The sequence below is a fragment of the Oncorhynchus mykiss genome, chromosome 17 (assembly GCF_057628025.1).
Source record: "Oncorhynchus mykiss isolate SJ-2025 chromosome 17, ASM5762802v1, whole genome shotgun sequence".
Taxonomy (NCBI): Eukaryota; Metazoa; Chordata; class Actinopteri; order Salmoniformes; family Salmonidae; genus Oncorhynchus; species Oncorhynchus mykiss.
Window position 1 is genome coordinate 55,951,080 of NC_143038.1, and position 22,956 is coordinate 55,974,035.

The window sequence follows — 22,956 nt, forward strand, 5'->3', positions numbered from 1 at the left end:
AACACTGCACCAACTTACTTCCTTTCTATCATCCATAATCTTTAACCAATCATCTGTCATTTGTGCTAAGGCCGTACTCGTAGAATGCTCTTCTTTGCATGCATGCTGGAAACCCGTTATCAGACCATTACATGAGAAATCATCCTTGTACAGATACAATTCTTTCCAATAATTTACTTAACACAGGCAGCAAGCTTATAGGATGACTATTAGGACAAGTGAATGGAGATTTTTTTATCCTTAGGTAGTGGAATACCTTTTGACTCTTTCCAGACTTCTGGGCACACCCCATACATGAAGCACTTATTAAAAATATGAGAGATTGGGGTCGATATTTGGTTAGCTGTAACTCTGTACCAGGTGACTTTTCATCCGAAAGAGACAACAGCATCCTTTCTACCTCTTCCCTTTCTACTTGATGAAATTGGAACCTGCATTGCCTCTCCTTCATGATACAATCTTTTATAGATTGTATCAATCTTTTATTTTATTGTAGTGGTGTAACTAACTACTGAAACTACACACTACTTGTTTTGCTAAAATAAATGAAAATATGGGGGAAGTAGGCAATCATTTCCTTTCCTTTTCGGCATCAGACCTGCGTAATTCTCACCTGGAATTTATTTTTTGGTATTTATTTATGTTAACATATGACCCCGACGTGATCTCTTCTTGCAATTTCTAGTCATTTACATATAATACTTCTTCACAAAGTAGTTTGGTAGTGAACTACTTTTTTAAAGTAATGTTACTTACGTAAAATATATATTTTAAGGGTATCTTTAGTGTAGCTTAACGTCTTTCTGTGTCAAGTAATTGGTGGCTTGGTAAACTATCTTTTCGGAGGAGCTTCCTCAACAGTACAATTAATTATGTCTTAAGTGCCAATCTCTTCCAGGTAGATATAAAAAAAAAATGCTCTAAACTTAGCAAAGAGTCCTATTCATTTATATAACACACATAACATCCTATCACCTTAAATCCATGTGATTCCAGTGTCTTTTTGCAATCACTAAAGAATATGTGAAGGTGCCATGTTGATGCCTTTTGGCATGCTGTTTATGGACTGTACTGTACAATTCATTAACAAGTAGGTTAATACCATAATCTAAACACTCTCGACGACATTGTATTATTATTATTGTATATAAATTACATATACAAAATTAGTCTATAAAAAAAAACTAATGCAAAGAAAATGGCAAAACTAAAAATACCTATATCAGTTTTAGCACCAACAGTCAATTTTCAAGAGAAACATTATTTGCCTTGTTTTTATTTTTTAGATGCTGATGACATCACTCTTTACTAATTCTGCTTCTTTGAGATCATATGTTAACTGACTATCCTGTCAGGCTTGTCAGAGTACATTTTACAGTAGTCTGTTCAAAATGCAGCTTGTCATGCGTATGTCCTGTATATCTACACTTAGCCAATACATGTGTTCTTCATACCGGTGTTTATGGGTTATGTCAATAGTGTTATGGGATTATACCTCTAACATGCATATCATTCGGCATTGTAAATGTTGATGTACAGTATGTAGTTAAAAAGTACAGTAAATAAACTCATCAGAAAATTATTTCCTCTGTACTTAAGACAAAGAAAGAACGTATATTTGATCAGAATCAATAGTGTTGCAATAGATATGACAGAGTTACTGGGACTATATAAATAACAAAGTCAGGGGGATAAAGTCATAATAAACAAACTGATACCTGTGCAGGTGGTTCTCGAACCATTTAGACTGTTAAAGAGTCACTTGAAATTAAGTTAAAACAAACACGTATCCCCTCTCTCTGATATGCAGGTGTATTTGTAGATCAAGAAATGGTTAGGCACACAACACTGTTGGTGCTTGAGCCCTGTCTACTGTCTAGAAATAGCAGTAGACCGAAATAGCCTGAGACCAGACCTGAGATCTGGAGAGGAAAATACCTTAGATCTTTAGAGGGAGAGAAAGATCTGAGGGGCTGAGCACAGGGCGGGGTGGGACAGCGTTCAGTTCAGTGGGTGTGCGTGGGCTGGCTGTGCCTCTCATCCTTGTCCTTGCAATCAAGGACGAGCTGCTCACACCCCACTTATACCCCTCTGTAACTCTTCACCTCCTGAGTCGGATTAGAAGTCCACTCCGAATCTTTCTTCTCCAAGGTGTCTTGGAGCAGCATAGGATAAGTTCAATTGCCTGGGTGGTACGAATGAAGGATCCAATTCAGGAAAGTCGTATTCCTATTGTAATGCTGGCGAGTTACCGCCGCTCTGATATCCAAAAGTTATTTCCGGCTGTACGTAATAACATAAAAAACATTCTGGGCTAATAATGTAAGAAATAACACACCAAAAAAAACAAAATACTGCAAAGTTGCTAAGGAGCTAGAAGCAGAGCTGCCATGTCTGTCGGCGCCATCTTGCTGGCCTGGTGTGGTGGCCTTCATTATTTCTCCCCCATCTGGCAGACATTAGGAGAGAGGATAGACAACTTATAATGCAAGCTATAAGATACAACAAGTAATAAAAGACCACATGATGGAGTTTTGTAATATTGCGAACCTGTATTTAGCACATCTTACCTGATTAATGTCAGATGGGTTGACGTTGCTCTCCTGGGACAGAAAACATGAGCGCTGGAACGTTTCCCAGTGGCCAAGGGCAACATTTGTCATCGGTGCCTTATAGTAGGCCTCTAGGCGCAATGTCAGCAAGGACACGCATTTATGCCTCCACAAAGTTGTGTGGTTCCCTCCCGATAGCTGAGTGCTCAACACTCACGACGACTGAACAGTTGATCTAAGTAGGCTGTGAATTTCTTGTACCTGTAATTAGGGTAAAGTAATTGAACAATGTCTTGTACTATTGCATATTGCTGACAACATAAGGGAAAGTGTTTCCCCAAATAACAACATATCCCAAACAAGGACTGGGTACATTTATATAAGACTAAAACTGACCAGCAAGACTTGGTTTTATCATTAAAAATGACTGAACAAAGCACAAGCTAATAGATCACACCTCATTATACTGTTATACTACACTAACCCGGCAACAACTGGGTTGTGTTTTGGCTGCTGATACAGGGGCTCAACCATCTCTTCCCTTGCATAAATTGTCTTCGAAGACAGTCTACTCCACTCTCCTTGCTCCACAGTCACCTCCACACTGCCTGGACTAGGTGGGACGTGTAGAGGAGCAGTTTGGCCCCTAGAAATGCCTTTCCTAATGCTCCCCTCTCTGCATTGCAGTCATCTGTAATGATGAGGCGAGGACCAGCCTGACCTCTTCCTCAGGACTTCCTTCAACAGTTGAAGGCCCTCAAAGGTGGTGATGTATGTTTCATAATTAACTACTCTTGGTGCGATTGGGATAACGTACAGAAACCCAAGTCCTTTTGTTCACCCGACCTAGAATACTTCACAATTCAATTCCAACCGTATTACTTCTGTCGTGTCTTTGGCTATACCGGATTAAGTGATATGACATGCTATTCTATAAAATAATTTCTCCGTAATTAATATTACCTGATTGAGCTAATCATGTAAATGTGATTAACTAGTCAGGGCACCACAAAATAATATTTATAGAGCTGTTATCTTCCGAATAAACTCTTAAAGACCTAGTAATATATTACATCAATAGCAGTCAATATTAATCGTCACCTTAATTCAGTCTCATCTGAAAGTTGTAAATTCTTGGTTATCGTCACGAACCCTGGCTAAAAAGTTGAATCAGTAATACAAAAATTGGGTTTAATTATTTAATTACCAAATACCTAACTAATCACACAGAATTACATATACACATAATTAATCATAACTTGATTACAAATTACGTCATAAAGGAAAATGTCCCTAGCGGGCGGAACAGATATGACAGCTGGTTACACAAAGGAAAGGTTCTGGGTTTGAGTGAAAGAGCGGGAAGACTGAGGGACAAAGGTAGAAGCTGTGCTATTGTAAATACAGTATCTTATGCATTCTAAATTACCGCTCATTTGGAAAAGGAAAATGCAATAATTATTTACTCTGAGATGCGATTCGGTAGGTTTGGTGGTAGATGGAAGGCCGTGTTGCCAAACCGAGTCCTTTGTCCTTTGAAGAATGTCTCTGGTGGTCAATTGGATACATTGTAGTAACGTCGTTGTGTGATAGACGGGATACTCTGTCTGTTCCTTCCTAACCTACGTTTGCAGCTGCTGTTGCTAACTCAACAGCTAGGGGGTATCACTTCTGTAGTGAATAAGAGTTCAAAGTTCATACCATTCGCAACCAAAGCTCACGCTCGTTCTGTAGTTATTATCTGAACCATTCTGACATCGGACCGTCGCCCTCACATCCTCGGAACAGAAGGTTATATTGTCGTCAAGGTTTTAAATAGTGGAGCGAGAAGGGTGTGTCTGAAAAGTTTTATAACCCATGACTCTTCACAGGGGTGGGCCGCTGATTGAGCAGAGCCCTAACCCTATGAAAACCCAATTCTCACATTTTAGAAGCTAAAATCACATTTCATCCCATCACGAATAATTTCATATTCAAACATTTAAATTGAACAACAATTCCATGTGAATCCGATCACTCTGATGTGTGGACTTTCCACTGTAGAGTTTATGTCATCTTATCATTGATGAGAATGTCTCAGATGACAACCAAACTGACATCATATTCATTAAGTACCACCGCATATGTTCAATAGGTCGGATTACCTGAATATAGTTAATTTACCCCCACCTACTGATGTTCCCAGAATCTCTATGTCAACCAAGGGGTTTGAAAATGTAACATCAGTAGGGTAGAGATAGGAAAAAGGGGGGAAAGAGGTATTTATGACTGTCATAAACCTCCCCCCAGGCCAACGTCATGAGACTTCCCAAGAGAATTCTCTTTGGTAATAGTCACAGCCATGTATATTCCCCCTCAAGCCGATACCACGATGGCCCTCAAGGAACTACATTGGACTTTGTGCAAACTGTTGACCACATATCCTGAGGCTGCATTGATTGTAGCTGGGGATTTTAACAAAGCAAATCTGAGGAAAATGCTACTGAAGTTCTACTAACACATTGACTGTAGTACTCGCGCTATTAAAATGCTTGATCACCGATAATCCCCCTTTCGGGATGCCTACAAGACCCTCCCCTGCCCTCCCTTCGGTAAATCAGATCACGACTCCATTTTGCTCCTCCCTTCCCATAAGCAGAAACTCAAATAGGAAGTACCTGTGCTAAGGTCTATTCAACGCTGGTGTGACCAATCTGAATCCATGCTTCAAAATGGACTGGGACGCGGACTGGGATATGTTCCGGGTAGCCTCAGAGTAACATTGACACGTTGCGTTCATAAGGAAGTGTTTAGGGGATGTTGTTCCCACTGTGACTATTAAAACCTACCCAAACCAGAAACCGCAGAAAGACGGCAGCATCCACACAAAACTGAAAGTGCAAATCACCACATTTAACCATAGCAAGGTGACTGGGAATATGGTCAAATATAAACAGTGTAGTTATTCCTTCCATAAGGCAATCAAACAGGCAAAATGTCAGTACAGAGACAAAGTGGAGTTGCAATTCAACGACTCAGACGCGAGACGTATGTTCCAAGGTTTACAGACAATCACGATTTACAAAGGGAAAACAAGCCACGTTGCGGATACCGACGTCTTGCTCCCAGACAAGCTAAACACCTTCTTCGTCCGCTTTGAGGATAACACAGTGCCACCAAGTTCATCAGCGTACACATCAACCGCTATCTGAAATGGTCCACCCACACAGACCATGTCAGGTCTGTGTGGGGAAGAAGGCGCAACAGCGCCTCTTCAACTTCAGGAGGCTGAAGGTATTTGGCTAGGCCCCTAAAACACTCACAAAAGTTTGCAGATGCACAATTGAGAGCATCCTGTCAGGCTGTATGACCGCCTGGTATGGCAACTGCACCACCCGCAACCGCAGGGCTACAGTGCCTTGCGAAAGTATTTGGCCCCCTTGAACTTTGCGAACTTTTGCCACATTTCAGGCTTCAAACATAAAGATATAAAACTGTATTTTTTTGTGAAGAATCAACAACAAGTGGGACACAATCATGAAGTGGAACGACATTTATTGGATATTTCAAACTTTTTTAACAAATCAAAAACTGAAAAATTGGGCGTGCAAAAGTATTCAGCCCCCTTAAGTTAATACTTTGTAGCGCCACCTTTTGCTGCGATTACAGCTGTAAGTCGCTTGGGGTATGTCTCTATCAGTTTTGCACATCGAGAGACTGACATTTTTCCCCCATTCCTCCTTGCAAAACAGCTCGAGCTCAGTGAGGTTGGATGGAGAGCATTTGTGAACAGCAGTTTTCAGTTCTTTCCACAGATTCTCGATTGGATTCAGGTCTGGACTTTGACTTGGCCATTCTAACACCTGGATATGTTTATTTTTGAACCATTCCATTGTAGATTTTGCTTTATGTTTTGGATCATTGTCTTGTTGGAAGACAAATCTCCGTCCCAGTCTCAGGTCTTTTGCAGACTCCATCAGGTTTTCTTCCAGAATGGTCCTGTATTTGGCTCCATCCATCTTCCCATCAATTTTAACCATCTTCCCTGTCCCTGCTGAAGAAAAGCAGGCCCAAACCATGATGCTGCCACCACCATGTTTGACAGTGGGGATGGTGTGTTCAGCTGTGTTGCTTTTACGCCAAACATAACATTTTGCATTGTTGCCAAAAAGTTCAATTTTGTTTTCATCTGACCAGAGCACCTTCTTCCACATGTTTGGTGTGTCTCCCAGGTGGCTTGTGGCAAACTTTAAACGACACTTTTTATGGATATCTTTAAGAAATGGCTTTCTTCTTGCCACTCTTCCATAAAGGCAAGATTTGTGCAATATACGACTGATTGTTGTCCTATGGACAGAGTCTCCCACCTCAGCTGTAGATCTCTGCAGTTCATCCAGAGTGATCATGGGCCTCTTGGCTGCATCTCTGATCAGTCTTCTCCTTGTATGAGCTGAAAGTTTAGAGGGACGGCCAGGTCTTGGTAGATTTGCAGTGGTCTGATACTCCTTCCATTTCAATATTATCGCTTGCACAGTGCTCCTTGGGATGTTTAAAGCTTGGGAAATCTTTTTGTATCCAAATCCGGCTTTAAACTTCTTCACAACAGTATCTCGGACCTGCCTGGTGTGTTCCTTGTTCTTCATGATGCTCTCTGCGCTTTTAACGGACCTCTGAGACTATCACAGTGCAGGTGCATATATACGGAGACTTGATTACACACAGGTGGATTGTATTTATCATCATTAGTCATTTAGGTCAACATTGGATCATTCAGAGATCCTCACTGAACTTCTGGAGAGAGTTTGCTGCACTGAAAGTAAAGGGGCTGAATAATTTTGCACGCCCAATTTTTCAGTTTTTGATTTGTTAAAAGTTTGAAATATCCAATAAATGTCGTTCCACTTCATGATTGTGTCCCACTTGTTGTTGATTCTTCACAAAAAAATACAGTTTTATATCTTTATGTTTGAAGCCTGAAATATGGCAAAAGGTCGCAAAGTTCAAGGTGGCCGAATACTTTCGCAAGGCACTGTATCTAGAGGATGGCGCGGTCTGCCCAACGCATCACCGGGGGCACACTGCCTGCCCTCCAGGACACCTACAGCACCCGATGCCACAGGAAGGCCAAAAAGATCATCAAGGACATCAACCACCTGAGCCATGACCTGTTCACCCCTCTACCATCCAGAAGGTGAGGTCAGTACAGGTGCATCAAAGCTGGGACCGAGAGACTGAAAAACAGCTTCCATCTCAAGACCATTAGACTGTTAAATAGCCATCACTAGCCGGCTACCACCCGGTTACGCAACCCTGCACAGAGGCTGCTGCTCTATATACATAGACATGGCATTCACTGGTCACTTTAATAGTGTTTTCATACTGCTTTACTCATTTCATATGTATATACTGTATTCTATTCTACTGTATTTTAGCCAATGCCACTCTGACATTGCTCATCCTAATATTTATATATTTCTTAATTCCATTCTTTGACTTGTAGATGTGTGAATTGTTAGATACTACTGCACTGTTGGAGTTAGAAACACAAGCATTTCTCTACACCCGCAATAACATCTGCTAAATATGTGTATGTGACCAATAAAATTTGATTTGATAAAATTGTATTTTATTTGATACTGTGAACATGGAGATAGACCGCTGCACTTGTCTAGTAGGGCACACAGGAGCTCCATGCAAGCGCCAGCCTGCTGTGGTCCAGTTATACAAATACCTACAAACACTGGAGGGCTGAGTTTCTGAAGATACAGGAGGTAAAATAGTGGCTATTTTATTTTTGTTTATAGTTAAACAATACTTTTCATGTGAATATTTGATGTACCAAAGCAGAGTGCTGAAGTTGATTAAATACTGTATTTCTTACAGCAGCAATACCTCTGGATTTTCTGCAGCCACTGAGACAGCCAAGTCAGTCAGTAGATGCTGAATGAGCAAAACAGACACATGGATTTGCTTTCATTGCTCTGTATTGTTGTATAACATTTAGCTACCTTGAGATTTATTTGCCGACTTGTGCCTGTTGTTTGGCGATGCTTTTTCCATGTCAGAGTGTATATCCGTGGGCGCTTTTGATAAGGAATGTTGTTTGCGTGGCCTAGCGGTGCCCAATAAATAATCAAATCCAATTGTTAGATGCAACCCCCCCCCCCTCCGAATCAAAACCAAACATGGATGTCAATGTCTGCGCTCGCACCGACGCTTCATTCTTCTTCCTGACGTGGGAAAGCGTTGCCAAACTGGCATAGATACGGGCCGGCAAATATCTTGCACGCCTCTCCAATGGTATGCCCGAAGACAGAATGTTACTGTTAAAATGACTGCACTTACTGTTATTAACTGTATACATGACAGCAAGCCATGTAGGACTAGCAGTAACCCTATAGCAGGCCTGTTATTATCCATTTTTATTTAATAAATTAATAGATTGGTTTATTGCGTATTTCTCTCTCTTTTCACATGGTGATTTGCATCAAGTGAATTGTGACAGGAGTCATCAGGCCTCAGGCCCTCCGGCAAGGGAGAAACAGAGATAGGGAAACAAGGTGGTTAGAGGGAGCATGCCTTGGACTACACAGTAGGCTACACCTACAGACTGGAATGGTTATTCACTCACCACTTCTTTGCTGATTTTCCTTGGGCTGGTCATTGCATGCCTCATCTGTACTCATCTTTGTGTTTGCCAATCGTGAAATCTGACAAGTAAGAGTAATATTCAAGATATTGTTAACATAAATAAGTACAGTATAATGACTTGCACGTTTAACACCTGCATTTTATCATCCTTTCCCCGTTATCTACATTGAATGTCTTCTCAGATTATGCTTTTACTTATCCAGTTATTTTACATTGCTGCAGACTACATTTACACATTTAGCAGTGAACATTTAGAAGTCTACACTCTATCCAGATGAAGAGAAGGACAAAAAGGCGTAGCCACTTAAGACTATTAGGATGTTCCCTTATTTTGTTAGTTTGTCACTCACTGTTTACTAACTGAGGTTTGAAGTTGCACAGGTGCAGCTTGCATTTGTGACTGGAAGCTGTTTGAAAGTCACACACACACCCACACCACAGCAGCCTTGTATTTGGATGAAAGAAAAGCAGAGTACATTAAAATCTTGAATTTAGTAGCTTAGTCATTCAAGTCATTTCCCTTGTTTTTTATTAACAAAGCCCTATCTCCACACATCTTGGAGTAGGTTTGCTACAGAATGTCTCTTTTTTTCATCACGCAGACTTTTGCCACTCTAGGCCCTATCTCAAGTGGACCCCTAGACCCTATGCACTTGTAGAGATCTGATAATATTTGATTGGTAGATGCAATATGATGAAGCTTCAAACTAGCCTATCAGGGGATAACAAGGTGGAGCTACTACCATATTGATTGCACCTGTCAAATCATTTCAGAACTCCACAAGTGCATATGGTGGGGGGTCCATTTGGGACTGGGCCCTAGTCTGAAACCAGTCTCTCCAATTGTTGACCCAGATGCTCTCTATACTCTATCCTGAAAACGTTTCGATCAACCTAACTACAATTTGTTAACCTTTCTACATAATATTACAGCTAGGCCTACACTTGCCGACAGAGATAATATAACACAAATCATGTATAATATCAAGTTTATCCTGTCAGCTAGCTAACTACAATAGCCAAGAGTTTTGAAAATAGTCTTAACTCACAGTACCGTGTTTGAAGCATTCATTGCGCGCTGTATCGTTTGCAGCATCCATGCTTGCTAAAATCACATTTTTAGAGCAAGTTTTGCAAGGACATTATTTAAGCCAGTAATGTACAGTTACCACACATTATGTTTGTACTTTTTCCAGCAATAATACGGCAAATTAAAAGCTTAAACATCTCGTTAACAAGGTAATTTTGGTACTTCAATGAGTTCGATCACATTTTCTCCTGTATTTTGATTGTAGTCACCGCACGCGCCTACTTTTCGAGGAGGGTGCAATTGTGACCCGCAATTCGGGGATTTCCTGCATGTGGGCATTATTGCATCTGCAGGAACCCCTCTTTATACTTCTGTGGTAGCTAGCTAGCCGTACACCGGTAGAAAGTGTCCTTCACCCAGGGGGGCGTTCCTGCAGATGCAGGAATGGCCACATTCAGGAACGCACCAAATTGCGGGCTGCAGGACCGATAATCATTTTCTCCTGTCTTTTGAAGGCACCTGCCTGATAGAGGCTCTCCGAATCTATCAAATCACCACTCTTGTGTTGTTGACCAATGACGTGGACGTATGTATGCTAGAATACGGGGCGTGATTTCGGCTAACCTCGTTTGGGGAAAAAATACACTTACCAAACATAATGATTTATTATATCTGTGGAGCATTAAGATCACTAGTATTCTGGAGCATCAGGATGGGGCTGTACATAGGCTCCCTCTGGTGGCGAAATAGGAAAGCAGCCTGTTTTCCCAACGCACCTGGAGCCTTCCCTTAATTGAACACGTGTGCACGCATGCAGACACATGTGAATGGCCTCACACTCCAGTTCGGTAGGTGGCGGTGTTGCGATCCACCAATACAAATTTGAGGGAGAGAGACAGAGAGAGAGACTCACATTGTGAAGCAAAAATATCAGCCTGTTCTGGAATGTCACAGTGTAATGAGTTTACTCCCAGTGAAGGAACACAACTGGGATTGTGGAGTTTTGGCTGGTGTTCAGTAAACGAGCCTGCACATTTGCTGTGCTTAAATGGTGTTGTTTCTGTTATCACCCATGATGAATGTATCTTAAAACTATAACACAGTCATTGGGTGTGCTTCTGCACAGCTTATGTGATTGTTATGTTCAGGTGGTTCCAGAGATATTAAACTCTTCTCCATCAGACCATCTGTAGTCCTATGCAGACATTTGTATGCACCGAATGGCCCTCATTATTCAAATGATTGTACTCTCAAAATCTGATAGTAAAGTAGACATGAGCTCATTTCCATTGTGAGGGGTTTATGATACACACCGCTTGTGGACTCTACCTGAAGTCTTCTGTAGCTTCAGATTCTATCTCTATAGATGCATGTATCCCTTAGTGTCTTTGTGCCCACCCTGCTTCCCGGCTAGAACTGATGGTAATATGACACAACTGAGGTACGGTAATTAGCTATATCAAAGAGTTTCCCAGAGTCCCAACCGACCAGCACACCAAGGAAAGTAACGCAGCAGTTTGTATGAATAATTAAAGTTAAAGAAACAGCACAAAACATTTTGGCCTAATTCGTTTTCAACGCTAAACATAAGTACCTTGTTTTCACTTCAATGGCTGATCCATCCAGGTCTTCTGAAACCACCTCAAAGCCTGGGTTTGTCTCAGAGTATACAAACTACCAGAACCTTATTCAGGTCAGTGAGGAGAGAAGGAACGAGGGGATACTTGACAGAGTGAGCGAGGACAAAACTGGAAGAAGTAGGTAGCAGGGGTTGAGGGAAAATTAAGATGTAGCAGGGTTCACGACTGAAGTAGAGGTACAGTATGTTTGGATATGTTGGCTAAATATTTTTCAAAAAGATTGAGTTACTGAGATCAGAGAGAACAGTGAAGGAAAGATGGAGAAATAAATGGGGTTGTTCTAGTTACCACAATCCCTGAAGTCACCGTGATCCAATACTAAGTTAGTGCTGAGAAGGAAAGAAAGAGAGGCAGGGAAACAGAAACAGAAACAACAGGAAAAATGTCCCTTTTCGAAAGAACCTAAACATGAAATACACCTCCCACTGGGCACAAACGTCAATTCAACATCTATTCCACATTGGTTCAACATAATTTAATTAAAAGTAAGTGGAAACAAAGTTGATTTAACCAGTGTGTGCCCAGTGGGCTTACTCTACTTTTCAGAATCCATCCATGTCCTTTGTGCTCTCCTTCTCCTCGAGCATGTCCCCATTCGTTCCCAGGTGGTAGACCTCTCCCTCTCTCTTTCTCTCTCTTCCTCTGTCTTTGATTCTCTGTGTTCTGTAGAGTCCTAAAGGTGAGAAAGGAGCTCTAAAGATATACAATGACACTTCCTGTCTGTACCTCCTCAGAAAGTTTCAGAAGCACATTCAGAAGTTACAATGTGTCATTGTTTGAGTGCTGCACAATCAGAAGGATTGTAGACAGATGTAGAGATGTAGAAAAAAGAGAGAGAGAGAAATTGTTTAGCATACCAGATATATAGTTGAAATGTATTACATTTTGAGTTTGTATCCCAATATTACACTTTATATACATCACAGGAGACTGAATTATAATGTTTATGAATTATGAAATTATAAAAAATATTAACATTCCACCCATGAACCCACAAGGTCATTTGACTGCAGGAAAGGGCTAAAGGGCTACCAATAGAAATGGAGAGTACAGTACATACGAAGGGATAATGTGTTCACCAATAGGACATAACTCTTTCAGATTTGGGACAGAGCATACAGTTGAAGTCGGAAGTTTACATACACCTTAGCCAAATACATTTAAACTCAGTTTTTCACAATTCCTGACTTTTAAATCTAGTAAAAACTCCCTGTCTTAAGTCAGTTAGGATCACCACTTTATTATAAGAATTATGACATTTCAGAATGATAGTAGAGAGAATGATTTCAGAAGTTTATATACACCAATTAGTATTTGGTAGCATTGCCCTTAAATAGTTTAACTTGGGTCAAACGACTCGGGTAGCCTTCCACAAGCTGGGTGAATTTTGGCCCATTCCTCCTGACAGAGATGGTGTAACTGAGTCAGGTTTGTAGGCCTCCTTGCTCGCACACGCTTTTTCAGTTCTGCCCACAAATTTTCTATGTGATTGAGGTCAGGGCTTTGTGATGGCCACTCCAATACCTTGACTTTGTTGTCCTTAAGCCATTTTGCCACAAATTTGGAAGCATGCTTGGGGTCATTGTCCATTTGGAAGACCCATTTGCAAACAAGCTTTGACTTCCTGACTGATGTCTTGAGATGTTGCTTCAATATATCCACATAAATTTCCTTCCTCATGACGCCATCTATTTTGTGAAGTGCACTAGTTCCTCTTGCAGCAAAGCACCCCCACAACATGATGTGGCCACCCCCGTGCTTCACGGTTGGTATGGTGTTCTTCGTCTTGCAAGCCTCCCTCTTTTTCCTCAAAACATAATGTAGGTCATTATGGCCAAACAGTTCTATTTTGTTTCATCAGACCAGAGGACATTTCTCCAAAAAGTACGATCTTTGTCCCCATGTGCAATTGCAAACCGTAGTCTTGCTTTTTTGTGGCGGTTTGGAGCAGTGGCTTCTACCTTGCTGAGTGGCCTTTCAGGTTATGTCGATATAGGTTGTTTTACTGTGGATATAGATACTTTTGTACCCGTTTCCTCCAGCATCTTCACAAGGTCCTTTGCTGTTGTTCTGGGATTGATTTGCACTTTTCGGACCAAAGCACGCTCATCTCTAGGAGACAGAACGCATCTCCTTCCTGAGCGGTATGACGGCTACGTGGTCCCATGGTGTTTATACTTGCGTACTATTGTTTGTACAGATGAACGTGGTACCTTCAGGCGTATTGAAATTGCTCCCAAGGATGAACCAGACTTGTGGAGGTCTACAATTATTTTTCTGAGGTCTTGGATCATTTCTTTTGATTTTCCCATGATGGCAAGCAAAGAGGCACTGAGTTTGAAGGTAGGCCTTGAAATAGATCCACAGGTACACCTCCAATTGACTCAAATGATGTCAATTGGCCTCTCAGAAGCTTCTAAAGCCATGACATAATTTTCAGGAATTTTCCCAACTGTTTAAAGGCACAGTCAACTTAGTGTTTGTAATCTTCTGACCCACTGGAATTGTGATACAGTGAAATAAGTGAAATAATCTGTCCGTAAACAATTGTTGAAAAAATTACTTGTGTCATGCACAAAGTAGATGTCCTAAACGACTTGCCAAAACTATAGTTTATTAACAAGAAATTTGTGGAGTGGTTGAAAAAACATGTTTTAATGACTCCAACCTAAGTGTATGTAAACTTACGACTTCAACTGTATGTTGTGCATTAAAAACAGAATGTACCAGTGTCCATTTGATAATCAGGCCCTTGATGTTATACACAGTATAGGTTAGCATGGCATGTAAAGCATATGAAACAGATGGACAAGCCATTTGTTCTAGATTAAAACATCTGTTAGTCAGTGGCTAAAAGAGGAAAGTGAACTTTTGCTGCTTTGAGAGAGTGTATTCTATGAAGTGCTTCACTGTTTGACACTCACACACTGTCTCCATATATGGGTAAAACAACTGTGTTGGCCAGAGAACAGTGGTCTGGTTTATCTCATGCTTGTGTGTAAGCCAATTTAATACACGCACAGACACACACATACAAACAAACAGTAGCCGATTCATACAGAAAGCCACTGTGTCAGTTTAAGAGCAGTTCTGTGTTTTCATGAAGCTCAAATAAACAAGGACATGTGAATCAAGACGTGAAGAGGAAGAGAAAATGACAGGACACAAAGAAGAAGTGAGAATGGATGCTATAGAAACAAGGGAGGAACATAGAGAAAGGCTTGCTCCGTCCATAGCGGAGGTCATGATGAAAGGATAATTTATTTCCTGTTTTATGTGTTGTAGAGTTCCCCTTCATTCATCCCTTCCTCTCGTTACTCACCCTGATGTTTGCCCTGGCACCACAGGGACGACAGCAGCAGGCATCGCCGTGGGAAACATCTGTGCACCCTGCCCTAACGACCAGTGCCAATATGAATATACAGTTGCACAATATCCAGGGCAGGCAGGAGATACAGGAGTGATATACCACACAGCATCAGAGCTAAATGAAGGGTACAGAACACAACCAAATTCAGTCGTATCACTGTTTCAACACTTGAATTTAATGACAGCACAGGAGACAAATTGGACTAAAACAAAGCATTTACAAAAGCCAGAGTCATCTCTTTTACACTAGGTTGATTACACTGTACATGTCAAACACATGCACACTTTAGGGAAATAACCTAACTGAAACATATTGTGTGTGTGAAATAGTACAGCCTTGGAACCATGTACAATAACATTTACATTGCCTTCCAGGGAATGGAACTTTGTCGAGAATTTCAATAAGCATTTCTCTATGGCTGGCCATGCTTTCCTCCTGGCTACCCCAACCCCGGCCAACAGCTCCGCTACTTGCCCGAGCCTCCCCAGCTTCTCCTTCACCCAAATCCAGATATCATATGTTCTGAAAGAGTTGCAAAACCTGGACCCGTACAAATCAGCTGGGCTAGACAATGTGGACCCTCTCTTTCTAAAATGATCTGCCGCCATTGTTGCAACCCCTATTGCTAGTCTGTTCAACCTCTCTTTCGTATCGTCACAGATTCCTAAAGAGTGGAAAGCTGCCACGGTCATCCCCCTCTTCAAAGGGGGTGACACTCTAGACCCAAACTGTTACAGACCTATATCCATCCTGCCCTGCCTTTCCAAAGTCTTTGAAAGTCAAGTTAACAAACAGATCACTGACCATTTCGAATCCCACCATACCTTTTCCGCTGTGCAATCCGGTTTCCGAGCTGGTCATGGGTGCACCTCAGCCACGCTCAAGGTACTGAACGATATCATAACCACAATCGATAAAAAACAATACTGTGCAGCCGTCTTCATCGATCTGGCCAAGGCTTTCGACTCTGTCAATCACTGTATTCTTATCGGCAGACTTGGTTTCTCAAATGACTGCCTCGCCTGGTTCACCAACTACTTCTTTGATAGAGTTCAGTGTGTCAAATCGGAGGGCCTGCCGGACCTCTGGTAGTCTCTATGGGGGTACCACAGGGTTCATTTCTCGGGCCGACTCTTTTCTCTGTATATACAGTGCCTTGCGAAAGTATTTGGCCCCCTTGAACTTTGCAACCTTTTGCCACATTTCAGGCTTCAAACATAAAGATATAAAACTGTATTTTTTTGTGAAGAATCAACAACAAGTGGGACACAATCATGAAGTGGAACGACATTTATTGGATATTTCAAACTTTTTTAACAAATCAAAAACGGAAAAATTGGGCGTGCAAAATTATTCAGCCCCTTTACTTTCAGTGCAGCAAACTCTCTCCAGAAGTTCAGTGAGGATCTCTGAATGATCCAATGTTGACCTAAATGACTAATGATGATAAATACAATCCACCTGTGTGTAATCAAGTCTCCGTATAAATGCACCTGCACTATGATAGTCTCAGAGGTCCGTTAAAAGCGCAGAGAGCATCATGAAGAACAAGGAACACACCAGGCAGGTCCGATATACTGTTGTGAAGAAGTTTAAAGACGTATTTGGATACAAAAAGATTTCCCAAGCTTTAAACATCCCAAGGAGCACTGTGCAAGCGATAATATTGAAATGGAAGGAGTATCAGACCACTGCAAATCTACCAAGACCTGGCCGTCCCTCTAAACTTTCAGCTCATACAAGGAGAAGACTGATCAGAGATGCAGCCAAGAGGCCCATGATCACTCTGGATGAACTGCAGAGATCTACAGCTGAGGTGGGAGACTCTGTCCATAGGACAACAATCAGTTGTATATTGCACAAATCTGGCCTTTATGGAAGAGTGGCAAGAAGAAAGCCATTTCTTAAAGATATCCAGAAAAAGTGTTGTTTAAAGTTTTCCACAAGCCACCTGGGAGACACACCAAACATGTGGAAGAAGGTGCTCTGGTCAGATGAAACCAAAATTGAACTTTTTGGCAACAATGCAAAACGTTATGTTTGGCGTAAAAGCAACACAGCTGAACACACCATCCCCACTGTCAAACATGGTGGTGGCAGCATCATGGTTTGGGCCTGCTTTTCTTCAGCAGGGACAGGGAAGATGGTTAAAATTGATGGGAAGATGGATGGAGCCAAATACAGGACCATTCTGGAAGAAAACCTGACGGAGTCTGCAAAAGACCTGAGACTGGGACGGAGATTTGTCTTCCAACAAGACAATGATCCAAAACATAAAGCAAAATCTACAATGGAATGGTTCAAAAATAAACATATCCAGGTGTTAGAATGGCCAAGTCAAAGTCCAGACCTGAATCCAATCGAGAATCTGTGGAAAGAACTGAAAACTGCTGTTCACAAATGCTCTCCATCCAACCTCACTGAGCTCGAGCTGTTTTGCAAGGAGGAATGGGAAAGAATGTCAGTCTCTCGATGTGCAAAACTGATAGAGACATACCCCAAGCGACTTACAGCTGTAATCGCAGCAAAAGGTGGCGCTACAAAGTATTAACTTAAGGGGGCTGAATAATTTTGCACGCCCAATTTTTCAGTTTTTGATTTGTTAAAAAAGTTTGAAATATCCAATAAATGTCGTTCCATTTCATGATTGTGTCCCACTTGTTGTTGATTCTTCACAAAAAAATACAGTTTTATATCTTTATGTTTGAAGCCTGAAATGTGGCAAAAGGTCGCAAAGTTCAAGGGGGCCGAATACTTTCGCAAGGCACTGTATCAATGATGTCGCTCTTGCTGAGGGTGATTCCTTGATCCACCTCTACACAGACGACACCATTCTGCATACATCTGGCCCGTCACTGTACACTGTGTTAACAAACCTCCAAACGAGCTTCAATGCCATACAACACTCCTTCCGTGGCCTCCAACTGCTCTTAACGCTTCTTAACGCTAATAAAACTAAATGCATGCTCTTTAACCGATCGCTGCCCCACCCACCCGCCCAACTATCATCACTACTCTGGACAGTTCTGACTTAGAATATGTGGACAACTACAAATATCTAGGTGTCTGGATAGACTGTAAACTCTCCTTCCAGACTCATATTAAACATCTCTAATCCAAAATCAAATCTAGAATTGGCTTCCTATTTCGCAACAAAGCCTCCTTCACTCATGCTGCCCAATATGCCCTTGTAAAACTGACTATCCTACTGATCCTTGACTTCGGCGACGTCATTTACAAAATAGCCTCCAGTACTCTACTCAGCAAACTGGATGCAGTCTATCACAGTGCCATCCTTTTTGTCATCAAAGCCCCATATACCACCCACCACTGCGACCTGTATGCTCTCGTTGGCTGGTCCTCGCTACATATTCGTCGCCAGACCCACTGGCTCCAGGTAATCTATAAGTCTTTGCTAGGTAAAGATCTGCCTTATCTCAGCTCACTGGTCACCATAACAACACCCACCTGTAGCACACGCTCCAGAAAGTATTCTCACTGGTCATCCCCAAAGCCAACACCTACTTTGGCCGCCTTTCCTTACAGTTTTCTGCTACAATGACTGGAACCAATTGCAAAAATCGCTGAAGTTGGAGACTTATATCTCCCTCACTAACTTTAAGCATCAGCTATCTGAGCAGCTCACCGATCGCTGCAGATGTACACAGCCCATCTGTAAATAGCCCATCCAACTATCTACCTCATCCCATATTGTTTTTATTTACTTTTTTTGTTATTTTGCACACCAGTAGTTCTACTTGCACATCATCATCTGCTCATCTGTCACTTCAGTGTTAATTTGCTAAATTGTAATTACTTCGCTACTATGGCCTATTTATTGCCTTACCTCCTAACTCCATTTGCACACACTGTATGTGGATTTTTCTATTGTAATTGAATGTACTTTTGTTTATCCCATGTGTGTTGTTGTTTTTTGTCTGCCTTGCATTATTTTGGCCAGGTCACAGTTGTAAATGAGAACTTGCGCTCAACTGGCCTACCTGGTTAAATAAAGGTGAAATAAAATACAAATAAATATAAAACAATGTGCTACCTCTATACAGTACACAAACATGTTAATAACACACTCTTTCCTTTCTTCTCTCACAACAATGCCACAGTCATAGGTATGACACAAAAGCATCCATGGGGTTATTTTTGTGTCATTACCCTTCTCTGGCCCCTCATTAGAAACCACTGTATTTGATTTATACTGGAGAGCACCCTGCTGTTTATGGATGTGATTGTCTAACACACCAAATCTGTGTCAGCATTCACTTACAATTAGAAGTACAAGTGTGTGTGTGTCATCCGTAAACTTTGAATGGGACTAAAAATAGCCGTATAGGAGCTGGGACAGTTTGGCTAAATTTACCAGCTCTTTGTCTCTTATAGCCAGAGAGGTGGGTGGGCGGGGTGTGTGGGGTATGATGACTCAGCAGCACATGACTCTACTCTGCGTGGATAAGGAGGAAGAAATGGCTGGGCCACAGGACTGGGAGCATGTAGGTGGGGCCACAATGGTTTAGCCAGGCCTCCAAAGGGTGTTTCTGGCTGCTCTAACCTGTGGAGTAAGAGGCTTTCTGTTTGTGTGTACACTGCCCTCGTTCAGTTTGCTGGTTATATGACCCTCTGCCAAATACATATTTTCATGGAAAGTAATAGAGGCAGCCTTGAATTCTGTAGCCTATTCATGAGCTTTACTGGGTTTTATTTTCAACATATAAAGATTGGCTAAAAACATATTAGAGCTTTTAGAGGACTGCATCTTAGGCACCATTGTTGATACTGTTTGTTACAACAACAACAAAACTGAATATCTTCTTTGAGGCAAGTCTCCTAGCAGTGAAAAGTAAAAATGTGGTAAAACCACAAAAACATTTACACCTCTCTCTCAAAATAGATTATGACTAAAATTTGAAGTAATGTTCTACTGGTGGCCAATTATCCCTTTCTGTGTACTGTACTCTCTATTTCTGACTTTGGACTTTCACGAAATCAAACGCTCTGCCTCTCTCTCTTTACTTGGGATTGCACCTGGACGACGTCACCACCACTGCACTCCATAGCTGACAGGCTGCGAGAGAGCTGCGTGCGAATGCTTCCTTAAACACGCTGAAGATTCCCCGTGTAGAATACAAACCAGGGCAGAGCATAATAAGTCAAAGCAAACTTGATCGGGACCCTTTTAAACGCTTTATAAAGGTAAGTCGATTCCCTAACATTTAAATAATTGTAACTCAATTGGAGGAAATCTTCAATATTTGACAAAATGACAGTAAAAGGACACGGTCGAATTGCACACTGACGTCACGATCGGGACGAGTTACTTTCGATAAAAGCGCATTGTTTTTTTGTTATTTTTTACAATAAAATCTTACAGTGGTTTAACGTTTTTTCTGTTGATACTTTGGGGCACTACTTAGTACCTACCACATCTGCTGATTGCTGAAAATGATCGATCGGACAAGTTTCTTTACTACAAAATCACTGCGGTAAAGTTTTAGGAAACCTTTGTGCGCTTCAAAGCAAAAAAAAAACCAATACATCGAACCGGGTCAAAACGAAGCGGTTGGTGGGTAACAAACATTGTGCTCTCAGATAATGATTTCCTCTCTGTTCATGTTACGTAAGCCATGTTCTGTGGGAATCCTTATTCATATACTTTCCTCGCCTGCTTTTGGGAGCCTCATTTTACGGTCTGTCAAATGTCGTTTTGGTTGTTAGTAGGTTAATTCAATGCGCATTACGGACTCTCCGTTTTTGTGAGAATTAAGTTGATAAAAGTGAATCATCAATCAACTTTTGGTCATCCTCGTCTAGTTTAGATGTCTTCATGGGTCCGGGTGGACCCGTAATACCCGAGACCTGACCCTGGATTGGGGGCTGAAGAATACTAACATGTCCCTCAGGTCTGGGTCGGGTCCTGTAGCATATTTTATTTTACGCTAATAAGCTGGATTTCTTTACTTATAAAAGGCCTAGCCAACATATAAAACATGTTCCTTAACCAGTAGAGCAACTTGGCTGATAAGAGGGAAAAAATAAATTGTCACTCTAGTCCAGTTGGGTCTGGTCTAGACCCAGACCCGTTAGGGTACGGGTCTAGGTTGAGTTGTCCTCTGCTCCATTTGGGTTCAGGGCTCCATTTTTTTTAAAGATAAGTAAATGTAGTTTGGTCTGATTGTCATCCCGGTCCAAGTTTTTGGACACGTGAAGACCTGTAGTCTTTAGTTTCCATGGGCCTTGAGCTGCAATATGGTCCCAAGGTATTCCTGAACGGATTGTTATTTGTGTGGAAGGATCTGGCCCATTTCAGCTGCCACCAAAGTACATGATGTACACTATCATTTTTCTCTAGACTTTATGCCACAATGTTATTACTCTTCTATGTTACTGTGGTTACTACACACTCATGAGTCACTAGTGTTTGCTAGTGCCCCTTGTAATCTAGGAATTCTGCAAAACAAGCCCACAACCACAAGTTGTCATTTACAGTCGTTGGTGTCAATCACCACACAATACAGTGGGTCTATGCAACCTAGAAATTACAAATTTGTGACCACTGGCCCAGACTTTTTTTCAACATTTGTCTGTGCTGCCTACTGAGAGGAAATGTATAGAAAGATGATAATACATTTTACCAACTGTATTTATCAAATTTTATTTGTCACATGCGCTGAATACAACTAGTGTAGACTTTACTGTGAAATGCTTGCTTACGAGCCCTTTCCAATGATGCAAAGTTTAAAAATAAAATAGTTACATGAAGAATTAAATAAAATACACAAGAATGGAGCTTCAGCGAGTACCAGATCATTGTTTAGAGGTATGAGGTATTTGAGGTAGATACAGTGGGGCAAAAAACGATTTAGTCAGCCACCAATTGTGCAAGTTCTCCCACTTACAAAGATGAGAGAGGCCTGTAATTTTCATCATAGGTACACTTCAACTATGACAGACAAAATTAGAAAGAAAAATCCAGAAAATCACATTTGTAGTTTTAATGAATTTATTTGCAAATTATGGTGGAAAATAAGTACTTGGTCAATAACAAAAGTTTATCTCAATACTTTGTTATATACCCTTTGTTGGCAATGACAGAGGTTAAACATTTTCTGTAAGTCTTCACAAGGTTTTCACACACTGTTGCTGGTATTTTGGCCCATTCCTCCATGCAGATCTCCTCTAGAGCAGTGATGTTTTGGGGCTGTTGCTGGGCAACACAGACTTTCAACTCCCTCCAAAGATTTTCTATGGGGTTGAGATCTGGAGACTGGCTAGGCCACTCCAGGACCTTGAAATGCTTCTTACGAAGCCACTCCTTTGTTGCCCGGGCAGTGTGTTTGGGATCATTGTCATGCTGAAAGACCCAGCCACATTTCATCTTCAATGCCCTTGCTGATGGAAGGAGGTTGTCACTCAAAATCTCACGATACATGGCCCCATTCATTCTTTCCTTTACACGGATCAGTCGTCCTGGTCCCTTTGCAGAAAAACAGCCCCAAAGCATGATGTTTTCACCCCCATGCTTCACAGTAGGTATGGTGTTCTTTGGATGCAACTCAGCATTCTTTGTCCTCCAAACACGACGAGTTGAGTTTTTACCAAAAAGTTCTATTTTGGTTTCATCTGACCATGTGACATTCTCCCAATCTTCTTCTGGATCATCCAAATGCTCTCTAGCAAACTTCAGACGGGCCTGGACATGTACTGGCTTAAGCAGGGGGACAC

At 41.5% G+C, this 22,956-nt stretch overlaps 1 protein-coding gene and 1 long non-coding RNA gene across 2 annotated transcripts in view; one reads left to right on the top strand and one right to left on the bottom strand.

The window, feature by feature from the left end:
• Positions 1-926: 926 nt before the first annotated feature.
• Positions 927-15,336, bottom strand: LOC118940491 (uncharacterized). Its single transcript, XR_005037064.2, has 5 exons — positions 15,175-15,336; positions 9,533-12,525; positions 9,163-9,241; positions 2,571-2,813; positions 927-2,449 (listed from the first exon to the last, which is right to left on the bottom strand). It is a non-coding gene; the product is annotated as an uncharacterized LOC118940491 (long non-coding RNA).
• A 4,461-nt stretch (positions 15,337-19,797) lies between these two features.
• Positions 19,798-22,956, top strand: part of LOC110494510 (protein kinase C delta type) — a 38,553-nt gene continuing 35,394 nt past the window's right edge. Inside the window, exon 1 of the mRNA XM_021569639.3 lies at positions 19,798-20,427. The gene's annotated coding sequence lies outside the window, so the exon portion shown is untranslated. The remainder of the gene's footprint in view (positions 20,428-22,956) is intronic.